The 13,289-nt window shown below is 43.2% G+C and overlaps 1 protein-coding gene across 2 annotated transcripts in view; it reads left to right on the plus strand.

Moving 5' to 3' along the window:
* MAD2L1BP (MAD2L1 binding protein) overlaps nucleotides 1-13,289 on the plus strand; it is a 46,949-nt gene that overhangs the window by 9,859 nt on the left and 23,801 nt on the right. The window lies entirely within an intron of this gene.

A 13,289-nucleotide genomic window follows, 5' to 3' on the forward strand; every position in this document is an offset into this window, starting at 1 on the left:
CATACCCAAGTAATATACCTTTGCAGAGAAGGCTGAAACGCCTAGTTTTAATCATTGGGTAAAACATCTTTTATCTTTGAGAATTCCGTCAGGTATATATGATCCTCTTCCGGAAACAGTTGTCAATAAATTCTGCACACGACTGAACTTGCAAATGATCATTCACTTTATCGCGCTGCTTGTGCATAAAGATAAGGCAATTAACAAAACATCTTCCCTATTTCAATTTTTTAAAAATCATAAAATGCATTTGCCCTCACACGTTGCGTCTTCTGCAAAAGTCCCTAAATGATTACTGGCCTGTCAAAACATGTTTGGATTTGGAATTCACTGGGCGCCAGAAGTGATGCCGGCTTTGCTTGAAAGGTAAACCTGTAGCAACTGTCTTCAGATGAGGCAACTGTGTGAGTGGCCATAACAGAACAAAATGGGCAGGCATTACGCTACGTTGATCGCCTGCATCTCTGGAGAATGTCTGAGGCCTGTTGTAGTTGCATCTAGTGCCATTTCAGTTTGTCTCCGCATTCCTTCAATTTGGCAGGCACTTCTGTAAAAATCGCGGCATGTTTACAAAAGTGCAAAATCCTGGAGGGTCTGGTCATTAGTGTACTTTAGGTAGCAGTGCAAAGGGTGGTGGCTATGATGGGATCACAGTGGCTGTTGTGAATCAGTGTTCTCAGAATGGATGGGGCCAGAATAAGAGCGGGGTGTAGCTGTGTACTGATGAAATGATGATGCATTAAAATTGCTAATTGTTATGCATTTGGGAGATATGGCTGCCCAGGTGAATGACTTGGAGGGTAGCTGGAGCAGTGTTCACATTGGTGTTTGTATACTGGAGCTCCTTGGATAGAGAAGAAAAGGAGAGTTGTAGTTACGGATGTAGCTGTTTTAGGATGGGTTGCTAAAATTGAGCTTCCCATGCTACCTTACTGCATTGATTAATTCCATACTAGAATGTACTCTGGGAGAGAAGTTGGACCGTTTCATGTACGGAGGTTAAATAAGGGTCATTTAGAAGGAAAAACATTTGCCTTTACTACAGGGATGTGAACAAAAGGATTCCATCAATAGAATTGCCATTAGGAAGTACAGCATACTAAATGCTGCTCCTGCTACTACAACTAAAGAGGACTACGGAGATAAAGTGAAGAGGCGGGTTAAACCAAATCGATGTAATTTCCACTGACAAATGATGTACATTATAAGTGTTAGAGATATGGCAGTGCAGAACACTTAGTATACAACAAGGTATGCCCTGCAGTAAATTTTAAATTCTCAGTGTGTAGTGTGATTGTGCATGTCTAAAGGCTGCATCTTGGAAGGAAAGGAAGTTTGGTAAAACTAGTTAAAGATTGTTGAAATTATAGTGATACCGCCAGTAGTGTGTGCGTGCGTTAAGCATTGAAGTGCTGTGTGTTGAAGGAGGCTAAAAAAAAGGCATGTGAATGCTGACTGATGGAATTAAGATGAATATAGTCAATTTGCAGCTTGCCGTACAGAATTATAAATATATAGGTTGGGAAATGCAAATTTTAGATGTTTTGGGGAATTATTTATTAATTGTCAAGATCAGACTTGAAAGGTTCCCAGTGGAATCAGTTGAGATGCCTAGGTTTTGAAAACTATTATTTATGTTAAAGAACTGGAAAGCTGAACGGAACAATGGGATAAATTGATCTGGGAGAAATTCTAGATCCAAATAGTCCTGAACCTGTATTGGCAGTAGAGAAAGCAGAGGAAAAAGTTTTAAGAACATTTCCAAATGTCTTTTCTGGAAAATATGTGAATAAGTGGATTTAAACATGGGATTTTACTTAAAATTCTATTCCCAGTGTACATAAGATTAGGTCTGTTCTAATGTCGTTAAAAGATGTAGTACAAGACGTGGCTTGGACGGCAGAGCTGATGACTGCCTGATCCTGCTGCTCTGCTGGAATGGAGAAAGCGAACTCAAATGCTCCAACAGCTAATGAGGATAAAGAGCCAGCAATAGAAAAATCGAGCGTCGGAAACACCTGGCCCAGAGATGCTTTCCTCAGGAACGAGGATAACCGAATTTCCGAGCGAGGACGGGAGAAGGAAGATGGTGACACCCCATTCCGCAGCAAAACTAAAACCAATCACGGAATCGAGTGCAGAGTCGGTGTGAGATGCGACAGGACTACTACCACCTCCACAGAAAGCAGGTACCAACAAAGGCAAATGGGACCTCTGTCAAGCGCAGGAGATAAAGCGCACAAAGGGGGAGCGGTGGCGAGAATAACCGCAGCGGCAGAAAATAGCAAAGACTGATGTATATTAAACCGGGCACTGCGAGCTGAGGACCGGAAGATCAGAGACGAGAGCGGGTGTCCAATGGCCTGCTAATGGTCAATAAGGGAGTAAGGAGCTAAATTAACAGATTGTGAACGAAGAGCGGGCTCCCCTCAAAACCAAAACTAGAGCTGTGCTCAAAACACACCAGCAATGGCGGCTGCCAAGACAGAACCGCAATAAGATCGCGATGACCTACCAGGCAAGTAGAGCTGAGAGTAAGAGATAAGGAGGAGATGGCCAGGAGACAAGATTTTACGGGGGCATTCACCAGTACATGTGATAGAGAGCCTCTGTGGAAGGCTCTGAGTCTGGCTCTGAGTCTGCCGGTGTGTCTGAACGCTAGTGCAAACTCGCTAGCTCAACAGGAGATGGGGTGCAGCTAGCTAACTTAAACAAGGCAAAACTAAGGCAATCGTAATAAAAGCGCAACATGTACAGCACTTGGAGAAGAGCTACGTGGGGACCCATAACAAACCCCTCCTTCAAAGCGAAACCAAAATAAGGTCTCAGCCCTGCACACACCCCAAAATGTCGTCCATCCCAACAAAGGACTACGGGGGGAGTTACAGGCACTGCGCCTCCTGGCACTGCTTGTTCGCCAGCACAGACTGTAGGGAGCGGGACCCAAACTAAAACGGCACAGCAAGACCTGGTAGCACAGAACTCGTTGTGGGGATACCAGCGAGTGAAACCCAGGTCCACCCAGCGGGGAGGATACTACCCACACCCTCAACCATATGTGCACTGCAAAAGTCTAAGCTGACAGCGAGAGCAGGTGAGAACGACAGCGCTCTAAGCCAACAAGAGGAGCAAGGGAGATAGTGTGCCGTCCGCAGCTGAGACAGTGTGTTTGCAGTGCCTTGACTACATACTGCCTGTTCCCCACTCAGCTCATACTAGTCTACAGGAACCAAGAAACAAACGGTTGTGGGAAGGTACCAGAACTATCAGATCTGCAGGTCTCCAGAGAGAAGACCCCACAAGTAGCCATAAGAGGCCAACAGACAGTTAAAAGGGGAAACTAAACGGTCAACATAGATAGCGGCAGTACAGAGAGGAGTGGCGACAGAATAGAGACACAGGAAACAGTGGTATGAGACACACCAAGATGTCAAGCAAACATGGCAGACAAAGAATTGAGACTACAGCAACAACAACTAAAGAGCAGAGGGGAACCGGTGACATCTGACTCCCCGGTCAAACAAAAGCCAGACCTCAACAGCACCCTAGAAATTATCCTAAAAAACTAGCTGAGGTACACGACTTGGCGAAAACTACAAAGCAGACACTATCCAACTAGAGAGTGCAGCAGTCAGAGCAGAACTGAACTCCGTGAATATCAGACTCGCAGCAGCTGAACAAAGGATCAGCGATGTAGAAGACTCTACCCATAGCTCAAGCAAGGAGGTGACAATAATATCAAGATACGGAGTCACTCCAGAAACAGACAGCGGAGATGGAGGACCGAAATCGCAGAGGGAACATCTGCATACTAGGGATCCCGGAAGGTTCAGAGGATGCAACAGGGTCCTGCTCCGCCTTCCTCGAAGACCTGATCCACAAACTCACCAACCTAAAATTCGATTGCCAATCTGAACTGGAGAGGGCCCACAGCATTCCCGCTTTCAAATCCTTAACCCATACAGCACGGCCTATCATCTGTAAGCCTTTGAGATCACAGCATACGGAGGACATCTTTAATTATGCCCGCAAAAATCACCAAATCAGCTGGAAAGGACTCCAGATCATCCTCGCACAAGATTAATCTAAACCCACTGTCTACACCAGGAAGGGTTTCCTTGCCCTACGTGACAGGCTCGGGAGTAAAAACATCCAATTCTCATTTGTGGCCCCGCAAAATTCAAGATAATTGATAAAGGCAAAAACCACTTCACCGATTCCCAAGGACCTGGCGAACTTCCTGGCCGGTCCAGCAGCTCTGGACATGGAAACCTCGCAACACGGGTCAGCCAAACGAAGACCATTGCCAGAGCCGAATACCGGGTTAAGAGAAGCCTTAAGGGAGCGGCTTCAAGAAGGAAACAGCGACCATATCTACCTCCATAGATACCAAGACCTACAACCGACACCTACCTCAACGACGCAACACCTACCTCGTTCGGCTGACGCCAACAATCAACAAGCTCGCTAACAGCCCTCAAGTTCGCAAAGATGAAACACCAACCTCAAGAAGCCAACTTCAAGGAACCACTGAAAGCACAGCATCGTATCCTTTTGAACAATTAGACTGTACCCACAACGCTATGTATGTATCGTAGATAACAATGCTTGCATGGAGTATGCACGCCAATTACCCGACATTTCTCTGAGGCGGAACGGCAATCCTGCTGTTGCACCTCCGACATACGAGTAATTCCATGAGGGGGAGGGATCCGCACTAGGGTTTCTCAGCTTTCTGTCTTCTGTATTTTCCATCCTATTCTTTGTTTCACACTTTTTTTTTTGTTTTTTGGTCTTTCACTACAAACTGTATCTGCCAAATCCTGAAAGCCAATGCATGGGGGAGACCACCCAGCCGGACACAACTGGTGGGAATTATTTCTGGATGGAGAATTATCTGAGAGGCAAGGTACACCTGAGTGTTGGGCATTCAGAATCGCCACACCACACTATATAGCTGATGGCTCTTAACACACTCACCCTGACAACGGACTTCAACATAGTATCCCTCAATGTCAAAGGCCGGAATCACCCTATTAAACGCCGGAAGATTATAGACTACCTAGCTAACACTAAAGGCGATGTAGGCCTCCTACAGGAAACCAAATAATCCATGGAGGATGCCAAACTAGTCGGAGGCAATTGGATTACGCAGATGGCTTGCTCACCAGCCGACAAAAAGAAGCGAGGGGTCCTGACCCTAACATCCAAAAGATCAAACCTAACGATAGACTCTCATTTCCACGAAAATGTGGGTAGACTTCTAGTAGCACATCTGAGGAGGGAGGAGCGGATCCACATAGCAAACATATACGACCACAATGCAGAATACCCATCCTTTTGGGCGGAGGTGTCACGTACGCTAGACAGCTTCCCCCAAAACAAACTCATGGTTGTGGCGGGGGATTTTTAACATCCCACTAGATCACATAACGGACAGCAATCCTGTCAATACCATCCCACTAACTCGCACGCTACACTAAAAAACAACTGCTCCAAGTTCAATCTCAAAGACGCATGGCGTTTACAACACCCCGATACTCGGACTACACTTTCTATTCTAACCCACACAATTCCTACACCAGGATAGACTATATACTTGTCTCGGGAACGCGCACACACACCTAATAGAACACTCCGAAATAGCATCAAGATTAGTATCGGACCACTCATGTATCAGTCTAAAACTGAGCGGGTGCCGTAAAACTGTCCCCCGGAGGTGGCGATTCAACAGTGAAGTTTTATCAGACCCCCGAGAACACAAAAAAGATTGGGGAGGCCATAACTGACTCCCTAAGTCATAACGACTCCCCGGAGACTAGCATCAACACACTCTGGGATGCCTTTAAAAACAACTGTCAGAGGCACAATAATTGGAATTAAGTCAAAAATAAACTAGAATACAAACCTGAGATTAAACCAACTCGAGCAGGAGATCAAGAAGTTGGAATCGGCTCATGCAAACGCTACACAGGACAACAAGCTCCTTGCAAGACTAACGCAGAACAAATGAATATAACAAAATCCTGAGCAAGAGCGCAGGGTTGTGGTTTAACAAGTACAAAGCGGGGGCAACTTCTTGCCTCCTACCTATAACACAAACGCAACCAGGTTGCGGTTTCATCTATCACAGACTCAAACAACAAAACCCACACAAGACACAGACCTCCTCAAGACATTCCAAGAGTTCTACTCGGAACTCTACAAAAACGACCAGAACCTCAACCAAGAGGACTGTACAAAATACCTTGACCGAATCGGGCTTCCGGGGCTAAGCATTGAAGACACAATCGGGTTAGGTCAGGAAATTGGCTCCATTGAAATGGCAGTTAAATCACTGGGAAAAAAATAAAGCCCCGGGGCCAAACTGGTATTTCTACAAGACCTTCATAAACCAGCTCAAACCAACCATGAAAAGGTCTATAACCAGGCTGCAGCTAAGGGGGAAGTACCTCAATCCATGACAGAAGCTAATATAATAGTCATCCCAAAGGAGGGTAAAGATCACCTGTCACCAAAAAACGACAGACCCATATCCCTCATCAATGTGGACTGTAAAATCTATGCCAAGATCTTGGCAGTCCGTCTAAATACGGTTCTCCCCAAAATAATTAACTCCCAGTTCGGATTCTTGCGCAACCGATTGCCTAGCGACAACACCCGTCTCCTCTGCCACATACTGGAACAAGTGTCCGCTAAACCAGAACCGACGGTAGCTATAGCATTAGATGCCGAGAAGGCCTTCGACAAAGTCTCCTGGGCCTTCCTAGAGCGCTGCATGCAATTCTTCAACTTGGGAGAGGGATTCATACGGATGACTATGCCCCTATATCGTGCTCCTTCAGCCCATATCGCAGTTAATGGCACACTTTCTGACCCCTTTACACTGCAGCAAGGAACCAGGTAGGGATGCCCACTGTCGCCGGTGCTATTCTTACTGGCCCTAGAACCCCTAATCCAAGATATAAAGCTAAAAACTAGCATAAAAGGGGTCTATCAATGGAGTCAGAGTAAAATTAGCCGCCTACGCAGACTATGTACTGATTGTAACGGAACAGCTGAAGTCCTCAATCAGGGTATTGATGACCACGATAGCAGAATACTCCAGTCTATCAGGGTATAAGCGAAACCAGGACAAATCTGAATGTAAACCTCTAAACATTCACTGCGCGAAAGCCAGCTTAGGAGACTCTGGGCTGACCTGGCAGACGGGGCATATCAAATACCTAGGCATATACTTTGGTAGCGACCTAATAAACACACTACAATGAGAAGTTACTACTAGAAAAAAATCAAGAAACTTCTGGACTCTTGGTCCCCAAAATTCATAACGTAGTGGGGAAGAATCGAAACCATCAAAATGATGATCACCCCCAATGATCAACTATCTGATTAGTATGCTCCCACTCCTACTTGCAGACTATTTCCACCGGAAAGTCGATACCATGCTCATTAAATTCCGTTGGCATGGTAAGAAGGCAAGGATAAGCATTAGGAAACTAAGATTGAATAAAACCCAAGGCGGGGTAAACTTAGCAGACTTTAGGTAGTTCCAACTAGCCTTTCTAGCAAAACAGGGCTCATACTGGGTTTCCCTGCCGACTGACTACATACCAGTATGGCCTCAGGTAGAGAAGGCCATCCTGAACAATCTAAGCCCACTGGCCCTACTAACGGCAAATACATATCCCCACTCATCCAAACCTATCTTTAAAAACACAAACATCGCACTTCTAAAAGTAGACTAGAAGTTGGAGGTTGGTATCAAAGGATCTAACATAGAATCACTTAGGACTAATAGCAAAGTTAAGTACAAAGGGAAAAGCCTTACCTTCGATACCTGGATAGAGAAAGGTATTTACTACCTGTACCAACTAGAAAATGGGAAATACCTCATTACATTCTCAGACCTCAAATCAAGACATCACCTAAATGACATCGAACTTTATACGTTTCTGAAAATAAGAGCGGCCTTATCAAAAACGAAATTATCTACCCCCCAACCCTCAATCTTCCTATGTGTGTCGCCGTCCTCTTGTCACGTACTCAAATAGGCCTTCAACGTTTAATTAATTGCTTCTGTAGGTTTATTGAGGATAGGAAACTGTTAATTAACAAAGAAAAAACTTATGTAATGACCTGCGGGAGCAAAAAAGGTGCTAAAAAGACGTTCTTCCTGGACGAGAATAAAATTCAACCCGTGACCAGTTTTTGTTACCTTGGTATTACATTTTCTGGAGATGGAAAATGGGACAAGGAATGTGATAATGTGCGCCTTAAAATGGTAAAGAACACTAATGGAGTGTTTAGATTTGCCTCCAAGCTTGGGAACAGTAGAATTAACGACATGATTTCAATTTATAAAGCTAGATGTATCTCCTCTGCTTTATATGGTGCTGGAGTTTGGGGGCACCATACCCTTAGTGGTAAACATATCCAACTTGATGAGAACTCATTTTTGAGACGTCTACTGTGTACCCCCACATCAGCTTCCACAGAATTAATTCACAGAGAGGTGGGGCTAGACTATATTGAAGATCTTGCAGCCCTTCGCCCCCTGATTTTATGGCGTTCCATCTGGTCTAAAACCGAAACTTTATTCACACAAAGAGTAATAAGAGACTGTCTAAGGCTGGACCACTGTCTGTATATACCTTGGCTCAGACATATCTATTACTGGTTCAAGCTCCTTTTTAATCAAGATCCCTTTTTAATTCCAGAGGAAGCTGCCAGTATATCTAAATTAGATCTCAAGGTGTCTTTCTTACGATATACGAGACAATCTAGAGATTCTGTCCATCTTAACCAGCGTACTTACGCCTTTTATGGTGAATATAATTTAAATGAAGGTTTCCAGCCATATTTGACCGAAGTCACAAGAAGATCCCATCGTTTTGTTCTCACTCGGTTAAGGCTTGGAATAGTACACCATCTTGTGTCCTTTCCTATCACCAGGCAGCCTAGTAATATTTTATGCCCATGTGATGATTTATCCAAACAGAGTTGTTGCCATTTTATGCTTTTTTGTAAATTTTATGAATTTTTAAGACGTCACCTTTTAAAACCTATCTTTTTAAAATACAATGTTCGGACTACAAAGAATGCAATGCAGTTATTGTTTAATCTGGAGAGTGCAGACATATGTTTTTATACAGCTACTTATATTCTGAATTGTATGTGTGCCAGGAAATCTATTATCATGTAATTTTCTTGGCTTTTATTAGTTGCACTGTCACTTTACCGAGTGAGCAATATAAGCGACTTTTTGCACATGTCCAGAATTGTGACTTGCACTTTGTTTGGCATTTCTTTGCTGTATCCTTGCTGCTATGTTTGTTCTTTGACCATATAAATTGTAAGTCTATTGGAACATTTTATTTATTTTATATTGCTCATCCCATCATGCACTTGCACTTTATACGGGGATGGTAACTTGAATAACTCTTGGGGTAATTGGCCTGTATTCTGTTATTTTTTTAAAAAAAAAACTTTATTGTATGATGTTGTGTGTGATTTTATGTCTGCTATGTGGCTGTTTAAACAAGCCGAATAAAGCATTTTTGAACTGAACTCCTATGTGTGTCAAACATTAACAAACTAGGACACCAAGTCTTGCAGCTCTACAAACTCTTGCGCCCCAATACCACCAAACTTAATGAAAAAACAGTCGCCTACTGCGATAAACAATCTAAAACGCCACTCAACGAATGGGAATGGGCAACACTATTGTCCTTGGCCTCGCTTAACAAGTATACCCCAGTACTAGCACAAACTTTTTGGACCCCAGCGCAACTAAACTCATTAGGGCTCAGGGAGGACGCACTCTGCTGGAATTGTAACAAAGGGAAGGGGGACCTAGCACACCTTATCATCTGATGCCCAAAACTAAAGGTATTCTGGGGGAAAGCCTTCGGTTTCATTAACGATGTGTTTGAATGCAAACTAGCAATGGAATTCTCCACCCTCACCTCTGCATTTATGCGCACGAAATTGAACACTGAACAAGACAAGGATCTATTGGACCTTTTACTGACAGCAGCTGTGAAAATGGTCCTAACCAACTGTAAACAAGCAGGCAAAACTAGCTACAAAGGCTGGGTCAACTGGATCACGCATCTGAGGAGCAGACCATATTGCCCTACAGTACTCATCCTGGAAAGTGACCTCGAGAGGGTTGTGGGAGGCTCTGGACACTTACCTAGAGTCTTATGAACCCCCATAATCAGCTGGTTTGCACAAACAACGTATTGGTCCTCGACCCCAAGAGGTGTTCCCTAATATAGCCCGGTTGGATCTGCATGCGGACTCTGACATCCTGAAAATGTGTCAGATGTAATGTAGAGTGTACAGCTGATGCCAAATGTAATGTACAGCGATTGTTCCTCTCTCCGTGCGTGTCCTATACCTCTTGTTTTCACCACTGTTTGTCCTTTCCTTCTTGCTTTTCTTTCGCTCTCAAAGTACAGACAGAAGGGGCTAGCTATATAATCACCACTGTGAAAACGACTACTACTCATTCTTGGCTAACCCTGTAACAGCGGTTGTGATTGTATTCGTTATAAAAATAATTAAATAACAAAAAATGTACAAGAATTAAGAGTCGCTAAAGAAGCTGATCTAATTGAGCCAGTAGAAAGTACATAATTGTGGCTAGCTTTGGTGGTTGTAAGACAGACACATGGTAAGGTAAGACTTTGTATAGGCCATAGAAACCTCAAAGAGAATTTTCCTAGCTGTTTCCCCTACTGAACCACTTGCTGCTACCAAAGGTGTAAAATTCTCTACAGTTTGACCTGCAGCATGCCATCAGGTTGCATTACACTCAGCAAATAAACATACATGCTAACATTTTGGTAGAGGAAAGTATTTGATTAAAAAAAATATTATAATAATAATCTGGAGCATGTATTTCTCCCATTGACTTCTGATGCGGCCTGCATAGGTTCAATTGACTTCTATGGGGTTTGCAAGTGTGCTGCTACTGGATAGGATCTGAGAAATGCAAATGTTTTTTTCCTTGCCTGTTGGGACCACGGAGAAAGCTCTATGGCAGGCAAAGAGCATAATAAAAAAAGGGGTTGCGCTAGCCTGCAGTAGCAGGTTTACTGGCTGTGCACAAGACCAGTGCCTGCTGTCAGAACCCCGCCGAGGTATCCGGTTTTTCATGTAGGAAACGGAAGGGGGAGAATAGCCTTGAAATCGGTGGTCTCCCGCCTGAATTATGAGGGTTGGCTTGTATGACTAAAAGGTGATTTACGTCTGACTCCCATTGGGTGATATCAATTCAAGAGTTTGCTTGCTTCAGCAGCTGCAATGTTTCAACGACTTGTACATAAAATTCAAGGAAATTTCTTTATTTCAGGGTGGCATATGGGTAAAAATATAAAAGAACATGATGCAAAATTGATGGTTTTCAATATTCTTAAAAACAAAGGAATCTGACTGCGAAATACAAAAATGTACATTTAATCAGAACAGGCAAATTTCCTACATTAAGTAAGTAGGTATGCATGGTTTGCAACCAGAAATGGGACTTGTGGAAGCTGTAAAGTATGCACTTCGACCAGAAAAGGGCAATGATGTGAAATCCGCATACATAAGGGAGTGCTTAGGAAGCCCAATGTTCATAGTAAAAGTTCACTTAATCACATACTAATCCGAATTATTCAACCATATGAATTATTCTAATAGGTCAAATATAACGCATGAGCCATGATATAATACTCCAAATACAATTTTCTTTATTCTTCACAACACAACAACAACCCAATGCATTTCGTCCCGACAAGTGACTTCCTCAGGGTTTAGAGATTTCCTTAGTATTTCCTTTTGGGCAAGTGTAAGCCACACAGAAGAAGAGGGGTCTGAATAGTGGTATCACCCAAAGATCATTAAAAAAAATTCCTCATTATTTGTTCCTGGATAAGTGTAAACCAGAGAAGGCTGAATATCAGTATCTCTAGCGGGACCTGACCGGTTAGGCAGAAAGATGCAGCATTCAATCCACTTGAAGCCATCTCATGGATGGGATGCTGCGTCATTCTGCTTCTTTCCTCTTCTGTGTGGCTTACACTTGCGATTTAAGTGCACTTTTAGTATAAACATTGACTTCTTAAGCACACTCTTTTGTATATTGTTTTTCGCTTTGGTTTATGGTTTGAGCAGTAGGACCAATAGAAGGTTGAGTGCTATTGCATACATATTAATAAAAAAAAAGTGTGCGGTCAGAGCCAATACTGCTCTTTTTTTGGAATTGCATGATGTCAAATCATTTCTAGGTCTCACAGGGTACTACACAAGACTTTTAAACTTTGTCGAGTTGACATACCCTATCAAAATGTGTATGGTCTGACAAATGCCAAGGTTCCTTTTAGAGGTTAAGACCATAATTGTACTGCTCCTTTTCCAAAAGGGGAATGATCTGGCAGTAAAAGTTACATCCTTGTTGATGGATGTAGTAAAGGCATTGGGACCATTTTTACACAAATCGAAGCATCTGGTAAGGGAGTAGTGATTGTTTTAGCTTCTGCTCTCACACCAGCTGAAGATAATTTTTCTGCCTTTGGGGAGATGCTTTAGTGTGTGCATGGGTTTTGCATCACTTAAGGTAATGTGGATGGTGAAGACTCATTTCCATACGTTGTGATCAGAAACCTCTCACTAAAGTGTTTACAGCGGGAGGTCTTACGTTTTAGTACCATGCTACAAACATCTTTCAATGGCCAAGAACGAGGAAAGGCAGTAGTCCGTGTTTACTCTTTTGTGGGCACCAACTCCAACAGAATGAAGTCCTCTGATGGGCATTGACTTGTTTCACAAAGCATTGTTGTATCAATGCACACTATTTCTGTTTTCCAGACCACAAAATACCCAGCTGTGATTTTATTTCAGTTTATGCATGTAAGTAACATCAGAGGCCTACTGTGAATCTCAAGAACTGCCATAAGATGGTGAGCCTCCTTTTGTGACCTTTGCTAAACTGGGGGTACTGCAAACTCCCTATGACTTCTCACCATGCAATATCCTTAACATTATGAAAATTAGATCACATGGCAGAATTGTGGTTATAAACCTCATCAAACAGGTAGTGTTTTCATCAGAAAAGTGTGCTGAGTTTGTGTGAGAAGACTGTTGGAGGACGAGAGTCGCTAACTAGAGAGCAGATACAAGCACAGATGGCATATTATTGTAGGTCCAGCACAAAATATTCTGTTTTTTTTTTTCCCCTTTTCTTTTCATCTTGTAATTATACAGTGCTGCATCAGTGACCCAACTGGTTCCTAGTTGGG

This window comes from Triturus cristatus, chromosome 6, assembly GCF_964204655.1.
Source record: "Triturus cristatus chromosome 6, aTriCri1.1, whole genome shotgun sequence".
Lineage (NCBI taxonomy): Eukaryota > Metazoa > Chordata > Amphibia > Caudata > Salamandridae > Triturus > Triturus cristatus.